This window comes from Nomascus leucogenys, chromosome 16 (assembly GCF_006542625.1).
Source record: "Nomascus leucogenys isolate Asia chromosome 16, Asia_NLE_v1, whole genome shotgun sequence".
Lineage (NCBI taxonomy): Eukaryota > Metazoa > Chordata > Mammalia > Primates > Hylobatidae > Nomascus > Nomascus leucogenys.
Genome location: NC_044396.1, coordinates 22,868,570 through 22,883,568, shown reverse-complemented (window position 1 = coordinate 22,883,568; position 14,999 = coordinate 22,868,570). Strand labels below are relative to the sequence as shown.

The 14,999-nt window shown below is 33.3% G+C and overlaps 1 protein-coding gene across 9 annotated transcripts in view; it reads left to right on the top strand.

Annotated features, from left to right (window-relative positions):
- RALYL (RALY RNA binding protein like) overlaps nt 1-14,999 on the top strand; it is a 731,347-nt gene that overhangs the window by 532,391 nt on the left and 183,957 nt on the right. The window lies entirely within an intron of this gene.

Genomic DNA, 14,999 nt, shown 5'->3' with positions numbered 1-14,999 from the left:
GGAGGATAGCTTGAGGCCAGGAGTTCAAGGGAAGCCTGGGCAGCATAGTGAGACCCTATTTCTATTAAAAAAATAAAAAAAACAAAATCTAAAAATAAAACTACCATGTGAGCCAGCAGTTTCATTACTGAGCACTGGGTATATATCCAAAAGAAATGAAATCATATGTCCAGAGATGTCTATACTCTTATGTTTACTGCAGCACTGTTCACAATGGCCCAAGTTATGGAATCAACTCAGTGTTCATCAACACATGAATAAACAAAACGTGCTGCGTATACACAATGTAATAGTTTCTATTTAAAGCTTCCAGATTATTTTATCATTTTAAGAAATGAAGACTCATAGCTGATAACACATTCAGAATTAAAACTTGTTTCTCTATATTCTGTTTTCCCTCCCATCAAGGGTTGTCTCTGCTGCTAAGTGTCATTATTCCTTAAATCAGTTTTGCATCAGTTAGAGGAACAAATTGTTTTTCCACAGATTTGTAGCTATTAATCTCAGCAGGAACTCAGCGAATGATTTTTTTTTTTACCATCAACATCAGAAAGACATGGATGGGAAGGAATAATTTGAACCAAGTCCAGAACATACTGGCTGAATCTATGAAAGTTAAGTCTTCATGTCATGTAATAAATCTTTGTCACTAATTTATGCTACTTTAAAATTTGGGGATATGATTAGAATGGTCATATAACATAATGCCCACTTTCTTACTCTGTTCTTTCACTGTCTTCTCCATTATTACGGCTACTCAGTAATGGTATCGACTGGAAACTCTTGAATTGTAAGTAAAAGTCACCTCATTTCCAAAGCATTTAAAGTTATTGCAGGTGAAAGCTCTCTCAAGGGCTTTCAGTGTTTCAATACATGGATGTACAATGTCTGTCAATAATGAATGCCACACATTAAATTAACTTGAATAGTTATAGCCCAAACTTTATTCTCAGCTTTGGCAAATTTCTAACATAAAAGCTTAGAATGTAAGAATTGAAAAAAAGCTATTAGAATAATGCAGATACTCTGAAAGGACCTCTAGATTGCTACACATATTTCTTTCTTTTCTGAGTATAATTGAGATTTCCAAAAATTTTTACTGAGTGTTCATTTTACATTCTGGACTTGGTAATTTAAAAAAAAAAGATAAAATTGTTAAAAGAGCAATAAGTAATTTAATAAAGAACTGAAGACAAAATATTGTATGGTTGATAAATTCATATCAACCTTCTTAGCTGAGGTAATTAGAACACCAGAGTAAAGTGGCCAAGGTCATAGGGTTGAGCTTTCTGTGGCCCAGGTAGTTTATCCTCTTTATGGGTCACAGACCATTTTGGGCACTGTGCCCAGACATTCTTTAAAGAAGGACCTAGTCCCAACACAACAGTGGATGAAAGAGGGAAACAGGTCAGGGCCTATACACAGCCATCAGAACTACAATGTCTCAAGGTCAGTATATTCCTAGAGTGATTTTATATATATATATATATGTATATAGAATATTGTGTATATATGTATATACAATGTATATTGTATGGTATGTTTTGTGTATGTGTATATATATAATATTATATATATATCACTCTAGCAATATACTCACTTTACATATGGATACAGATAACACTAGATATATACATATATATAGTGTAACAATTTTGTATAAAAAAGGGAAAGTAACTGTGTTTGATTAACAATTATTTGTTTTTGTTTTAATTTATAAAGGCAGTAAAAATCAACCAGGTTCACTTCACTTACTTTTTGATCAGGTGTCAAGTTCACACACTTGAAATTTCACAGGACACAAAATATCTACAATTTCAAAAAAAGCTTGCTTCACCGAAGTATATGAAGGTAGTCCCAATATTTTTCATTATATCATTGCAGGCATAAGTAAAATTTTAGATAATTTAAAGGACACTGAAATAATTAAGTATGCTGTTGTCTTTTCTCTTGAGGCATCAGAATGGGTGTAACTAAATTTATATAGGAAACTTGACTTTGTTCACCATGAAAGAACCAAAGAATCTGAGATTTGTTTTATTGAGGAGGGCTTAGGCTTGGTTCAGGCCCTGCTGTGAGAAGAATTAGTAGGAAAAGTTCCAGCGTTATCTAGTTAGATTGACGTTGTGTCATGGCATCTTTCTTAATAAGTATAAATCTTACACCCCCACTACCAGTGCAGTACTGACTTACTGTCGATTTGAACCTAAAGTTATCACATGCATCACAATTAATCATAGTGGTTTTCATAGACTTAGATTCAGTTGCGCAGAATTCTCTGGATATTTATATCGATTCTATGCTCCAGTTTTTATAAACATAACCCAGCAATGACATGGAATAAAGCAAAAAAACTTCAGTTATCGATGCTAAACTTTTGATTTTATAGAGGAAATAGGTTTGTTCTATTGCCCACCAGAAATGGTGACTAATAAATGTGTCTTTCCATCTTCCTTGAGTAACTAGGAATTTCTTCAGCATTAGTTACTTCACGTTTTTTAGAAAAGGAATGTTGTCACTGAAAAGTTAAGATTTAATAAAGATTCACATGAGAATATTCTTCTCTTCTGTTTAACATCAATCTTTAAGTAGTTATTTCTATTATTGCAATAGTCTCTCTTCCTAATAAGTCATTTTTTTTCTATACTCTCCATTCCCCTACCCAACCCTCTAATACTCCCTCATTACCCTTTATTCTATTAAAATGCTTATCATGCTGTAAATTATATTTATTTCTTTGGGTCACTCTTTCCAGTAAACTATAATCATTAAGAGTAGTTCTGTTACCTTTGCATCACCTTATCTGGCTCTGTACCTGGTTCATAGTAGGATCTCAGTGAGTATTTGATGAACAAATAAATGAACGAAGAAATGAATGAATTCAGTAATATTGTTGAGTCTGTTTTTATTACACTTTTAAAACTTCTGCTTATATTCACTAATGAAACACGGAGAAATTAAATCAGATATTTACCTTTACTAATAAAATTGTACCAGTGGGAGCCGTAATATTATTGTCAGTTTCTAAAATGTGCAAGGCTACAAAGGGTGAAACCTCTTTGAATTAATGCCTCTTAATGGTTGGCAATTTAATCAGTAGTCTACATTCACAATTTAAGAACTTTACATTGTCTTTCTTTCAGTAACAGTATAAATGACAACTTTCATATCTGAATCATAAATAATTCATCATCATGTATTCACCCCTTTAGAGTGCTAAGCATACCATAGAGGAATCTTTGTTAAAGATATTTGGCTAGCCATCTACTTAGCTATGTTAGAGGAAAAATATTCAAAGCTCTTGACCTAGTATTCCAATTTCTGGCAAACTTTAAAAGTGCCATCTTTGACATTCATTCAGAATTCATCTCCTTGATCACTTTCGGCCCATAGTCACAGGCTTTGATTCAGAACTTCTAAAGCAACTTTGTTTTGACCTCTGCTCTGTTATTTTCCAAGTCATTTTAAAACCAAGACCAGAAAAATATCCTGCTTCATATTTTATCAAAGTTTTCAATTATCCCATTGGATTTTATTTCATCATCTTCCCCACACTATGTACAGTAAGTTGTTTAAGATTTTGTAGGCGAATTTCTCACTTCCATAGAATTTGTGCTTAGAAATTCACCAGATAATCGTCAAATCAATAGTCCTTAATTAAACACTAAGTATATATACTCTTTATTTTTCACAATGCTTAATTAATCTCCCCAAATAGAATACTTCAATGCTATGTTCATCATGGAAGTAATAAGCTCTAAGAATATTTTATGTTGCAATCACTTATTAATTATGAAGCATAGCTTCATTTTTTCCTTGATGTGCAATCAACCTGCTGTTTATCATAGTCTGAATTTTATGGCAGCTAAGGTGGTTATATATATTTCAATTATATATAATTAATGAATGTTGTATAATTTTCCTACAACCTAAGATCTGCCTAAATCAATACTATTTTTTAATTATCTTAGTACCAATGCTATTCAGGTGTTTTATGTCAAAAAAATCATTTTCATAGTTTAGGCAGAGTCTTAAGTTTTTTCTTTCTTGATATAATGTGACTGCTAAGGCCATTAAATAATATGTGAAAGTACATTTCTATGACAAAATATCAACCAAGAATGGATATAGGCCAAACTTGTTTCTTTTTCCATTACTATAGAAATTTGATTTGTGATAATGGCAGTTAATTATTTTGAACAATGAATCCAATCAGTCTAGTCAGTTTACCAAGGAAAAAGGAATGTATTAAACAGTAACTTTGATAATATTGGGATGGACTACTGAAACAGAGTAAGTAGACTGATTCATGCTTTAATCAAAGCAATGTTGTGTCCTGTAGTAGCTGATACATCTGTTCACACATAGGAGAATGATGTTTTGTGAGCAAACTTAATTTTCAGTTTCTTTAATAATGATAATTATAAATATTCAGCATGTTCTAGTTGAGTTCTCATATTAGGTAATATACGTCTGTGAGCCCTTCAATTTAGAAATATGAGTTACTGTAAGAGATTATTAAACTATCAGAATGCAGATAAATGAAACCCATAATGAATAATACAGATTCCTATATACTCTTTTCATAAACATTAGAAAAGATGAAAAGCTTAATTTAGTTGACCAATGACCCACATAAGTATATTTTATGGATATTTTTCTGGATGCATATAGGAGTCACAAACACATTTAATAGTATTAAGCAATCTTAGTTTGAAATCATCAGTTTCCTTTGAATTTAAAATGAGGACTATGAAAACAATTATGCTTTAGAAGCAACTATGTCTATATTTTCATGGGATTTAAACAAAACAATTTAAATTTACAAAAATTTAAAGCAACTAAGTATTTATTTGTTATAAAAGTAAATCCAGATGTATAAAATAGCCTTAAAGCAACTTGAATATATAAAATCAAGAAATCCATAAACAATCATCATTTTGAATAATTGCCTATATAGCCAAACCTGTCAGTGGTAATGTAACTAATCTAGATCACACTTATATAAAAATAAAATTGTATATAATTTTATTTTTATATACGCCTACAAAAATAAAATTATATATATTTTATTTTTTATTATATATATTTATATATAAATAATACATATAATATAAATATATATAATATATAATTATTTATTATATATAATTTTATTTTTATAGGTATAGTCCTGTGCAATGTCTTCCTTACAGATAATGGTTGAAAATTAGATTATAAAAGAAGTATTTTTGTTACTACCTAGCAGTTCATTTGATGTTGGTAGACTATAACTAAAGGATAATCTGTAACCTAATATGATTTCAACTCTATTTTGACTTTCAAAAGAGAGAAATAAAATAGCACTATATCATTTCTAACAAGTGTTTATAAGGCAGAAATTGCCTTAAATTCACATTTAAAAGAAACCATGCAAAACCTTATAAAATAGCTATATATATATATATATGTACATACATATGATGTAGAGAGAATCCATTACTCTTATATGGAGGCAATTTCCAATAATTTGCTATATTTGTCCTGCTCTTCTCAGTTTTATCAAAATTTTTTATGGTTCCAGCCCAAGTTATTCTCAGATTTTAAATGAAAAGAGCATTAAATTCACCAATTTACTTAGCAAACATTTATTCAATGGGAAATGTACTGTGCTAGGCCTTGTGAGGGTTGTAAATATAAATAAGGGCAGTCCCCATCCTCAGGAAGTTTACACAAATACAACACAAGGTAGTTAACAAAATGCCTTTGCAGCCCTCAGGAAAATAAGATTATTTCTGCTACCGTGTTTAAAACTTGAAGGATGGGTAGACTATCAATAAATGGAAGTGGAGAATAAAGTATAGAATGAAACAGCAGATGAAGCTTGGAAGACACTAGGTGTGTTTAGAGAATGAAGAGGGGTTAAGTTAAGCACCAAATTCCCCTTGGAAGGCTCTACTGAAAAGCGGGTTATGAGACATTATGATAAAAATACACATTGTATTTGGAAGATATTCAACAGTATACTTAGAAGTGTGACATTCATGCCAAGATAATGTTATCAAATGTTGGGCATCTCTTAAGATGTATGAGACATGATTCTGGGTATCTGAATTCGTCATCTTAGCTGATCTTCACAACAAGCCTGTAAGGAGTTATTACCTTCATTTTATAAAAGGGAACATTAAGCCCGGAAGGCATGCAACAATTTCCCCCAAAATTGATGAGTGTCTGAATCAAAAAACAAAACAACAAAAATCTTTCTTATTCCAGAGGCCTAACTCTTCACTATATTTTCATTCCACTTACCATGAATGAGGATCTGTACAACATTCTGAGCAGCACCGTGGAACATAACAAAACTAGTAATTTGGGGACATTAATCTAACAGCAGGATGTCACATGATTTGAAAGCCACAAGACTAGAAGGAATGACACAGTTCACCATGGTAGAGGAATTAAAAAACAAAGGCTGATACTCGATGATGGGAATGAGAATGGAAAGAAAACTAAAATAAAAGAGATAATGAAGAAAATATGCTGTGATGGAATTTAGGTTAGTAATTAAGAAGAAGGAGGAGGAGAAAGAAGGAAAAGGTGGTGCAGAAGGAAGAAAAGGTGCAGAAGAAATAGGGGATAGAGGAGAAGAGAATGTGAGAAAGAGGGGCAGAAACCTTTTTTGGTGAAAATCCCATTTGGCAAAAAGTAAACTAAACAACTAAGCCACTTGGATTATTTTATTTACTTTTTATGATAACGCTATGCATTAGATACTATTACTATCTCTAATCTATCAAATGGGAAATGAAGACTTGGAAAGCCTCCCTTGCCCGTGGCCACAGAGTCTGTAGAATAGGAAGCTGAGATCGGTACCCACAGAATTGAATTCAGCAAAACTCATGTTCATTTGGCCCTCCCTGTCTGTAACTGTGAGATCAGCAGGGATGGTTAACACTCTTTTGAGGATAAGCATCAGAGAAGTATTTTATTTAAGGGTATAGAGTAAAGTTTTCTGCTGTAAAAGTCTTCCTCTATTTTGGGGTACAGAGAGGCAGCATACATATTGATTATGCAAGCAGTAAATCTGGTAATTATCTTTGAAACCTCTTTCTCTTTACCCTCCATTTTTAATTGATCACCAAACGTCAGTGATTTTATCTCTTAAATTGTTCTATAATCCATCCAATTCTCTCCACTTTCACTGCTACCTTGCTATTGCAAACATTAACATCTTGTATCTGGGCTACTGCAGTTGCCTTCTAAATGGTGCCTCCTATATCTGTTATTTTCCTGCTACAGTTTGTTTTGTATACTATAGCCAGGATGATGTTTTTAAAATCCAAATCTAGTCTTCACATTCTGCCCCCTAAAATAAAAGTAAAATAGTAATGTAAAAAATCTATAGCTTTCTATTGCCCTTTAAAAAAACCAAAGTCCTTCAGTGACCAAAAGATATTCCATAGGCAGCAGTGCCAACCTCTGTATCTTCCCTCATTTTTCCATGTAGCGCTCACACTGGTGTTGTTTCATGTGCTTGGATAAGCTTGGACTTTGTTCATGCTGTTCCCTTTCCTAAAACATTCTCTAGTCCTCATCCCTACCCTTCCCCCTTTATTTGTTTAATAAACATTTGTCCTTCAGACCTCAGGTGAAATGTGACTTCCTCAGGAGTCTTCCTTGATCCTGCAAACAGAGAAAATTCCCCTTCTATAGGTTCTTATGCTCTCTGCTTTTCCTGTGGAATCCTTATCCCTTTCATACATATATATTAACAAGTGTGCTTTTTGTTCAGTATCTATCCCTCTTGTTAGTCTGAAAGCACCATGAGGAAGATATCACGATTTTTTTTGCTCTTTTATGCTGAGAATTTACATCCAACATAGAATAGGTATTCAGTAAATATTTGTTGAATGAACCATGAATGATTAATAGCCTCATCTGTGCTTAAATTCTAGCTTCTCCAATTACTAAATGCACGGCCTTGGGTAATTTTCGTAAGCTCCACAAGCTTCTCTTTTTCCATTGGATGAAGAAGGATAGTCACAATCTAATGAGTAAGATTATTCATCTAAAGTTTTTGACTTATAGAAAGTACAGAAATAATTAGCTATTATTCAAGTACAAAAACTTCAGGGTAACAAGCAATAAAACTAATGTTTTCTGAGGGAGAAATGTCATTTCAGTACAAATTTAATAAATATAAAATACATTTTAATGTTCAAATAGTACCTGAAAAGGATAAAACATGTAATTTATCTGACAAGTCTAATTTTATTATCATAATTATTAAATAATTATATACACACACATATATAATTTTTTTTTAGATGGAGTCTTGCTCTGTCACCCAGGCTGGAGTGCAGTAGCGCTATCTTGGCTCACTGCAGCCTCTGCCTCCCAGATTCAAGCGATTCTCCTGTCTCAGCCTCCCGAGTAGCTGGGATTACAGGGCTCACCACCACGCCCAGCTAAGTTTTTGTGTTTTTAGTAGAGATGGGGTTTCACCATGTTGGTCATGCTGGTCTCGAACTCCTGACCTCCAGTGATCCACCCACCTCAGCCTCCCAAAGTGCTGGGATTACAGGCATGAGCCACCATGCCTGGCCTAAATAATTATTTTTGAAAATTAGTATGCATTTTACCTTGGTCCTCTTGTGGCCCAGAGTCAGATATTAGTTTTTTGGGAAAGTCATAGTGACCGATAAAAATGGAAATTGTGGCCCAGCATACTATTAAATTCCCTTTTTCCTGTGCTGATGCTTACTGCTGTCAGGTAAATGGAGATTATGAAGAGGGCACAAATGAATCACTAGCTTCTGGCTCAGGAAGCAGATATAGAGCAATAGGCCCGGTGTTGTACTCAGCTTTAGTTCTGTCACCTGTCATCAGCATCTGTCATTTGTTTCAGACCACTAGGATATACTTTCTCGTCCACCTATACCATCTCCAAAATTTCCTTATGCTACCAAATTAAAAAATAAAACTAGATGAACTGTAAGGTTCCTTTCCATTCTGACAGTCTATTATTTTATCCCTCATTCATCTACCTCATCAAGGAGAGGTGGTCACCACAATGCTTTGAGGACATACAATGGAAAAGTAAATAATATTATTAATAGTATTGATACTAGGAGCACAAAGTTAAAGTCCTAAATATGGAGAATGAGGGAAAATAATAACATGTCATTTATAAGAAAAGAGTTAAAATTTAGCCTGAGCTTTAAAGTGCTGGTCTTGAAATCAAGTGAACCAGAAAATTTGAATCCCTCCCTGTTCCTGCCAGTCTGTTTTCTCATCTGTATGTTAGTAATAATAACAGGATTTACATTATATGGTTGTTTTGGTAAATGGGAAAGTATCTGTAAAATCTTTTGCACTGTAACTGGGACACAGTGATCACCGGTGAATGGTGGTTAGCATTGCTACTGCATGAAATACCTGACCCATCACTATCAGCTGAGTCCAGAGATGCTACTGATTTGCATGTGCATAAAATGCCACCAATTTCTGAATTGAATGTTCAAAGAAGACTAACAAGAAAATAGTAAAAAGGCAGAAAGAATACTTCCTGTTGCTACAAATGGAATGTTAGTTCTGTATACAAAGTATTATTTTGTTGCAAATATACACAACCTTTTCACGTGGGGCTATGGCTGCTAATAAGGCTTTTACTCTTTGTGTAAAAAATGCATGATTTATGCAGACAGACTGTAATATGAAAATCCTGCGTAGTCTATTTGAATCAGCAAGTGGGCAGCCACATTTATCTCTGTTTACTGCTGAATAGCTTTCATTGTTAATTCCATTTTCTATTCCTGTTGTGCATATCACCCCTTAATTTAAATCTTTGACAAGCTAATTTAATAAAGGGGATGGTTTTTAGAGTGGAAAAAATAAATATCTTTACTCATCTTTTTAAAAATTATAATTAGCTTAAACAAAGACCTTAGGTATAGTTTCTGTGTTTATTAGATTTACCGTAAGAGAATATTTATGCTAAAAGATTATGTTTTCTTTAATTTTTAAGGTACAACTTTATAAAATAATTCCTTCACTACTTCTTCATTGTTAACATTTCATTCATATAAAGGAGTTGTATTTTGGGTCTTGGAATGAAAATATCCAGCTGCCAGAGCAAAAAATTTTCAGTCAACCCGTATAGAGAGAATTTTAGAAGCAATAAAGTCCTAGAACGCCAAAATACATTGTACTATCTGGTGATATTCTGCTCTTGACAGTCACTAAAGACATGTTGACTATTCTTATAAGATAGTTCTGTTCCGAGTCCCTGCATCTTGGTTGTTCTAACTGAAAATGGCATTATCTATGAAATAGGAAAAAAAATCTATGAAGTATACATTAGCATGAATTCTGAAGCTACAGATAAATATAAAAAACTTGGATAGTGTGGGAAAATATTATAGTAAAGGAGTTATGATAAGGTGGACCAAAGTACCTAGGAATAACAGTGGAAAGAAGCAACAATTAAATTAGTTTCAAATTTAAAACATGGATTTGGAGAAGACTAATATGAATAATACTGCTATAAATCATGATTTACAACATGAATATATATATATGTCACTGAATAAAATGAAATATATAGATATGTCTGTCTGTGTGTGTGTGTGTGTGTGTGTGTGTGTGTGTGTGTATTCCATTTACCTGAAAGTTCACTCACATTTTATTGGCCACAAATTGTCAGAAGCACAGTTTCATTTGTCATATTGATGGACTGTTCGTTACCAACTTAGATACTTCTCAGTACCAAGTCGAATACCCCAAGGAGTAGCCTGGGTATCAGCAGACTAGATAATGAATTCTTGACACTTATTCCTGCAGTACTGTTCCAAGTTCTTCATGCTGTATCCACAGGACCTAGAACAGTGTCTGCCACACTGGGCTCATGAAATAAAGAATAATAAAGGATAAAAGGAAAAACTATCCAACTAACAATTTAGTATCTTAGGTTAAAAAACAAAGCAACTTAAAGGCAATTTTTAAAATTTTTTCTCATATTACATTCTACAAATTCTATTGTGCATGGCTTCAGAAACCACAGAGAGCCAAATGTAGCTGTGTCAGTCACCTCCACCTCAGCAGTAGAGTTTCCCACGTGCTAACTGCCAACTGAGCTTCAACTAAAGTTCATGTATTGAGTCTCAATTACTGAGTCCTCACCTAGTTTTAGACAAATGTTCCATTTCCTTTCTTAGGCTGGTGTGCTAGCCTGAAACTCAGCCCACTTAACTGGAACACTGACAATCTATCTACCCTTTTTACTAGTACCCTTACACAATGAGGTTCTCTCCAGCCAATTATTGAGCGTGTGGTTGAACTTGAATCAACCTTCTTACAAGGACGATTTTACTATCAATTATGGATAAAAAACATGCCCCATTCCTTAAGATCCAAACCGAGAGAGAGAGAGAGAGAGAGAGAGAACGAGAACACACAGGTCCAGAGATGTCATTCAGGATGTCATCTCAGACACAGAAATTTTTATTTTTGACCATGCTCCTTGCAGACCAGCCTCACAGTCATTTCAAAATACTGCAAAGTCAAACACATGTGATTATGACACATTAGGTTCTAAGATATTCTCCCAGAACTGCAACCCTCCAACACAGACTCTAGTCATACTTTTCCATCACAGGAGGCAGATGTGAGACCGGTTAATTTTAAGTTCATAACGAACAAAGAATTAGAATAATAAGAAAAATATTATATCTAAGTTTCTTCCCAGTGCAGTAAATATATTCATATACTGAAAGAGTTAATGCTGTTTTCAAAGATGCCCGAATTCCACATCAGCACAAAAAGTATGAATTAAGCTTCTCTGTAACCAGCCTTGGGCTAGGAATTTGATACAATAATCAAACAATTCTATCTATTATGTTAAGAAGGTAAGGAAAAAAATCATCTTCTCTTTCTAGTAAGTATAATTTGGGGTATGACTAGAAACAAGTAAAGGACAACATAAGACAGAATATAATCCAGTGGAAACTTTAGTGGTACCTGTGTGTTACAGGAACTTAGAGGTTGAAAAAGTTTCATGAGAGAGGTGCAATGTGAGCTACACGTGCAAAATATGTAAAAATAGCTCAGGCACCTGAAACATCAGACTGGTGAAAGATGTCATTATATTTCATACTGTCTATCATGTGTGAGTATAACAGGTAATAGGTAAACAGTTTGATGTCCATCGAACTATAATTACTCCACTTGAAATGCTTAGAGGTCTACTATCAGGTGATTCACAATTACATTTGATTGATTATTCTGAATTTAATGTTTTCTAAAACAATATTCAACCACTTCTTATTGTATTCCAGTGTCCAGAGTTTCTTTCTATGCCTACCTTATTGTTATCTACTTCATCATAGATATTATGTTACCCCTTCACCTATTCCTAGTATGAAAACATCTTTAAAAGAAATATTTCACTGTGTTTTCTTTTCCTAAATCCTACTTGCTATTCAACACATTTTGAAGGATGAAACCATAATATTACTACTAAAATAATGCTGTTTTCAAAGATGCCTGAATTCCACATCAGCACAAAAACTATGTATTAAGCATTTCTGTAACCAGCCCTGGGTTAGGAATTTGATACAGTAGTCAAACAACTCTATCTATTAAGAGCTCAAAGAAGTAATAGTGAGAAAGCCAAGACAGAAATTTTCTGTCTGATTCCATATTCTGTGGTCTAAATCACCACACTTTTATGCAGAAATATTTTTAAAACTCAATCACTGAAAAGCTATTAGCTGTTATTGTTAGCAGTTACACTTAAATTTTGTTGCAGTAAAACTAATGGTAAATAAATCCTTAATTTCATTGTAACTCATAAGGTATGTTACCAAATATAAATATTATATTGACCTTTATGTAACATTGCTTGATATTACCCTATGTACTACTAATAGTCAAACTTTTAATGGAGATATTTTAGATTACCTCTTTTCTTTCTTTCCCAACCTAATCATCTATATCTTGCAGGTCATTTTACACATTTATATAATATACACAGACTAGTGCTATTGGGGAAACTATATATCTAGTAAAGGACATTCCCATATGAAATGTGTATAGTTTCAAGGTAATTAGCCTAACTTTAGTTTATCAAAATCATGTTTTCATTTAAAAATATATTGATTGTATGTCTGTCACAGACTAAATGTTTGTGTCCCCAAATTTTATATGGCAAAACCTCATCAGCAATGTAATGGTGTTTGGAGCAGGGGTATTTGGGAGGTGATTAGTGTATAAGGACAGATCCCTTATGATGGGATTTATGCTTTTAAAAAAAGAGGCTCCACAGAGATTCCTTCCTCCTTCTGCCAAATGAGCACGCAGCGAAAACATGGCCCTCTATGAACCAGGAAGCATGCTCTTACCAGACACAGAATCATCTGCTGGCACCTTAATCTTGGACTTGCCTCCAGAACTGTAAGAAATAAATTTGTGTTGTTTATGAGCCACCCAGTCTATGGTGTTTTTCTATAGAAGCCCAAACAGACCAAGACAATGTCAGACATTATACTAGGTGTTGGTGTGTGATCGAATTCGGTGTGATTTCTTCCCTTCAGGAACTTACAACCAAATAAAAGATTCAGATAAGTAAGTCAATGATTGTCTAAGTTCTGTGATTAAATGAAGCACACAGTGCTATGGGAGCCAAAGGAGCCCCATCTAAATCGCATAGTATAATTAGGAAAGGCTGGAGGAGGAGTGCCTCGTCCAGTTGAGTTTTAAAGAGTAGGAATTGGAAGGAAAGAAAGATGAAGGACATTCCTAGTGGGAAAGCAGCAATAGCAAGAAGTACAAAAAAAGTCCTCAAGAGACATACTTAAGACCATGCTATGATCTTCACCGTAATCTTAACCTCAGTCAAGACCATAGAACCACGCTATGATCAAAGATTTAAAATGCTATCCTGAAATCCATGAGTCATTGCAGGAATGTTAGTGGAGAATGGGTATAGATCTTACAGACACACTTCAAACTTAGATTTGCATCATTGGCAGAAATACTCTTTCAGATATTTTTCTTACCCTTTCTTATTTTTTATTTTTACCTTCTTTCTAAATGGGAAAATAAGTTGGAGAAGCATAATTGATATTGCCTCTGCAGCTACATCTTCAGCATAGCATTGTTATATATTACTATCAACATGAGCATCATAGATAACAATACGATGTTATTTTATACTAATTGGGCATACTTTAGCACATTGTAAACCATAACTCTAGATATCTTGACATTAGTATGTATAAGGTCTTGGAAATAGCTGTAATACTGTGATAAATGCAGTGAACATCAATGGGGTAGTACTAACGGCAACTGCCCAAACCTATTGAATGTTTAATTAATGAATGTTTGCAATTTTTGAGAGATTTAATATCGATTATTTTCTCAACCAATGGAACTTAATTCAAAAATTAAATATGTATTCCTAAACCAATCATTCCATGTGAAACTGATTAAGATGTGGAAGGTCCATAAAATATGAACCATTTAACATGTGAATACATGTCATGAAGATGATATTGGAAATTCCAACAAAAATCTAAAATAAGATAATGGAAATTCAAAATTAATTAATGTGTCCATGATTAAGATATAATTTTAACTCAGACAATTTAATTTGTATGTTGTATCTTCCTTAGTTCCTATTAAAAATTAAACTCATTTAGGTGATTATATTTGGCTGAAAAGATTCTGGTAATGCCATGGTGTTCTTTTGTAAGTTCATAAACGATTATCAAATGCTTTTGTTGGTTCATAAACAATTATCAGATACTTCATATTGTATAATCACTGGAAAGAGAAAAAACTATCACGGATCTTAGCCAATTAAAAGGCTCATAGTTTAGTATCAAAAAAATTAGGAAAAATTGATGTCAAATAGAAACATGTAAAATAAGATAATATAAATAAATGACTTAGTGTCAAGGAAATAAAGAATATAGGAAAGATATGAATTAGAGAGAATTTTTCAAGGATAAGTGGTTCCA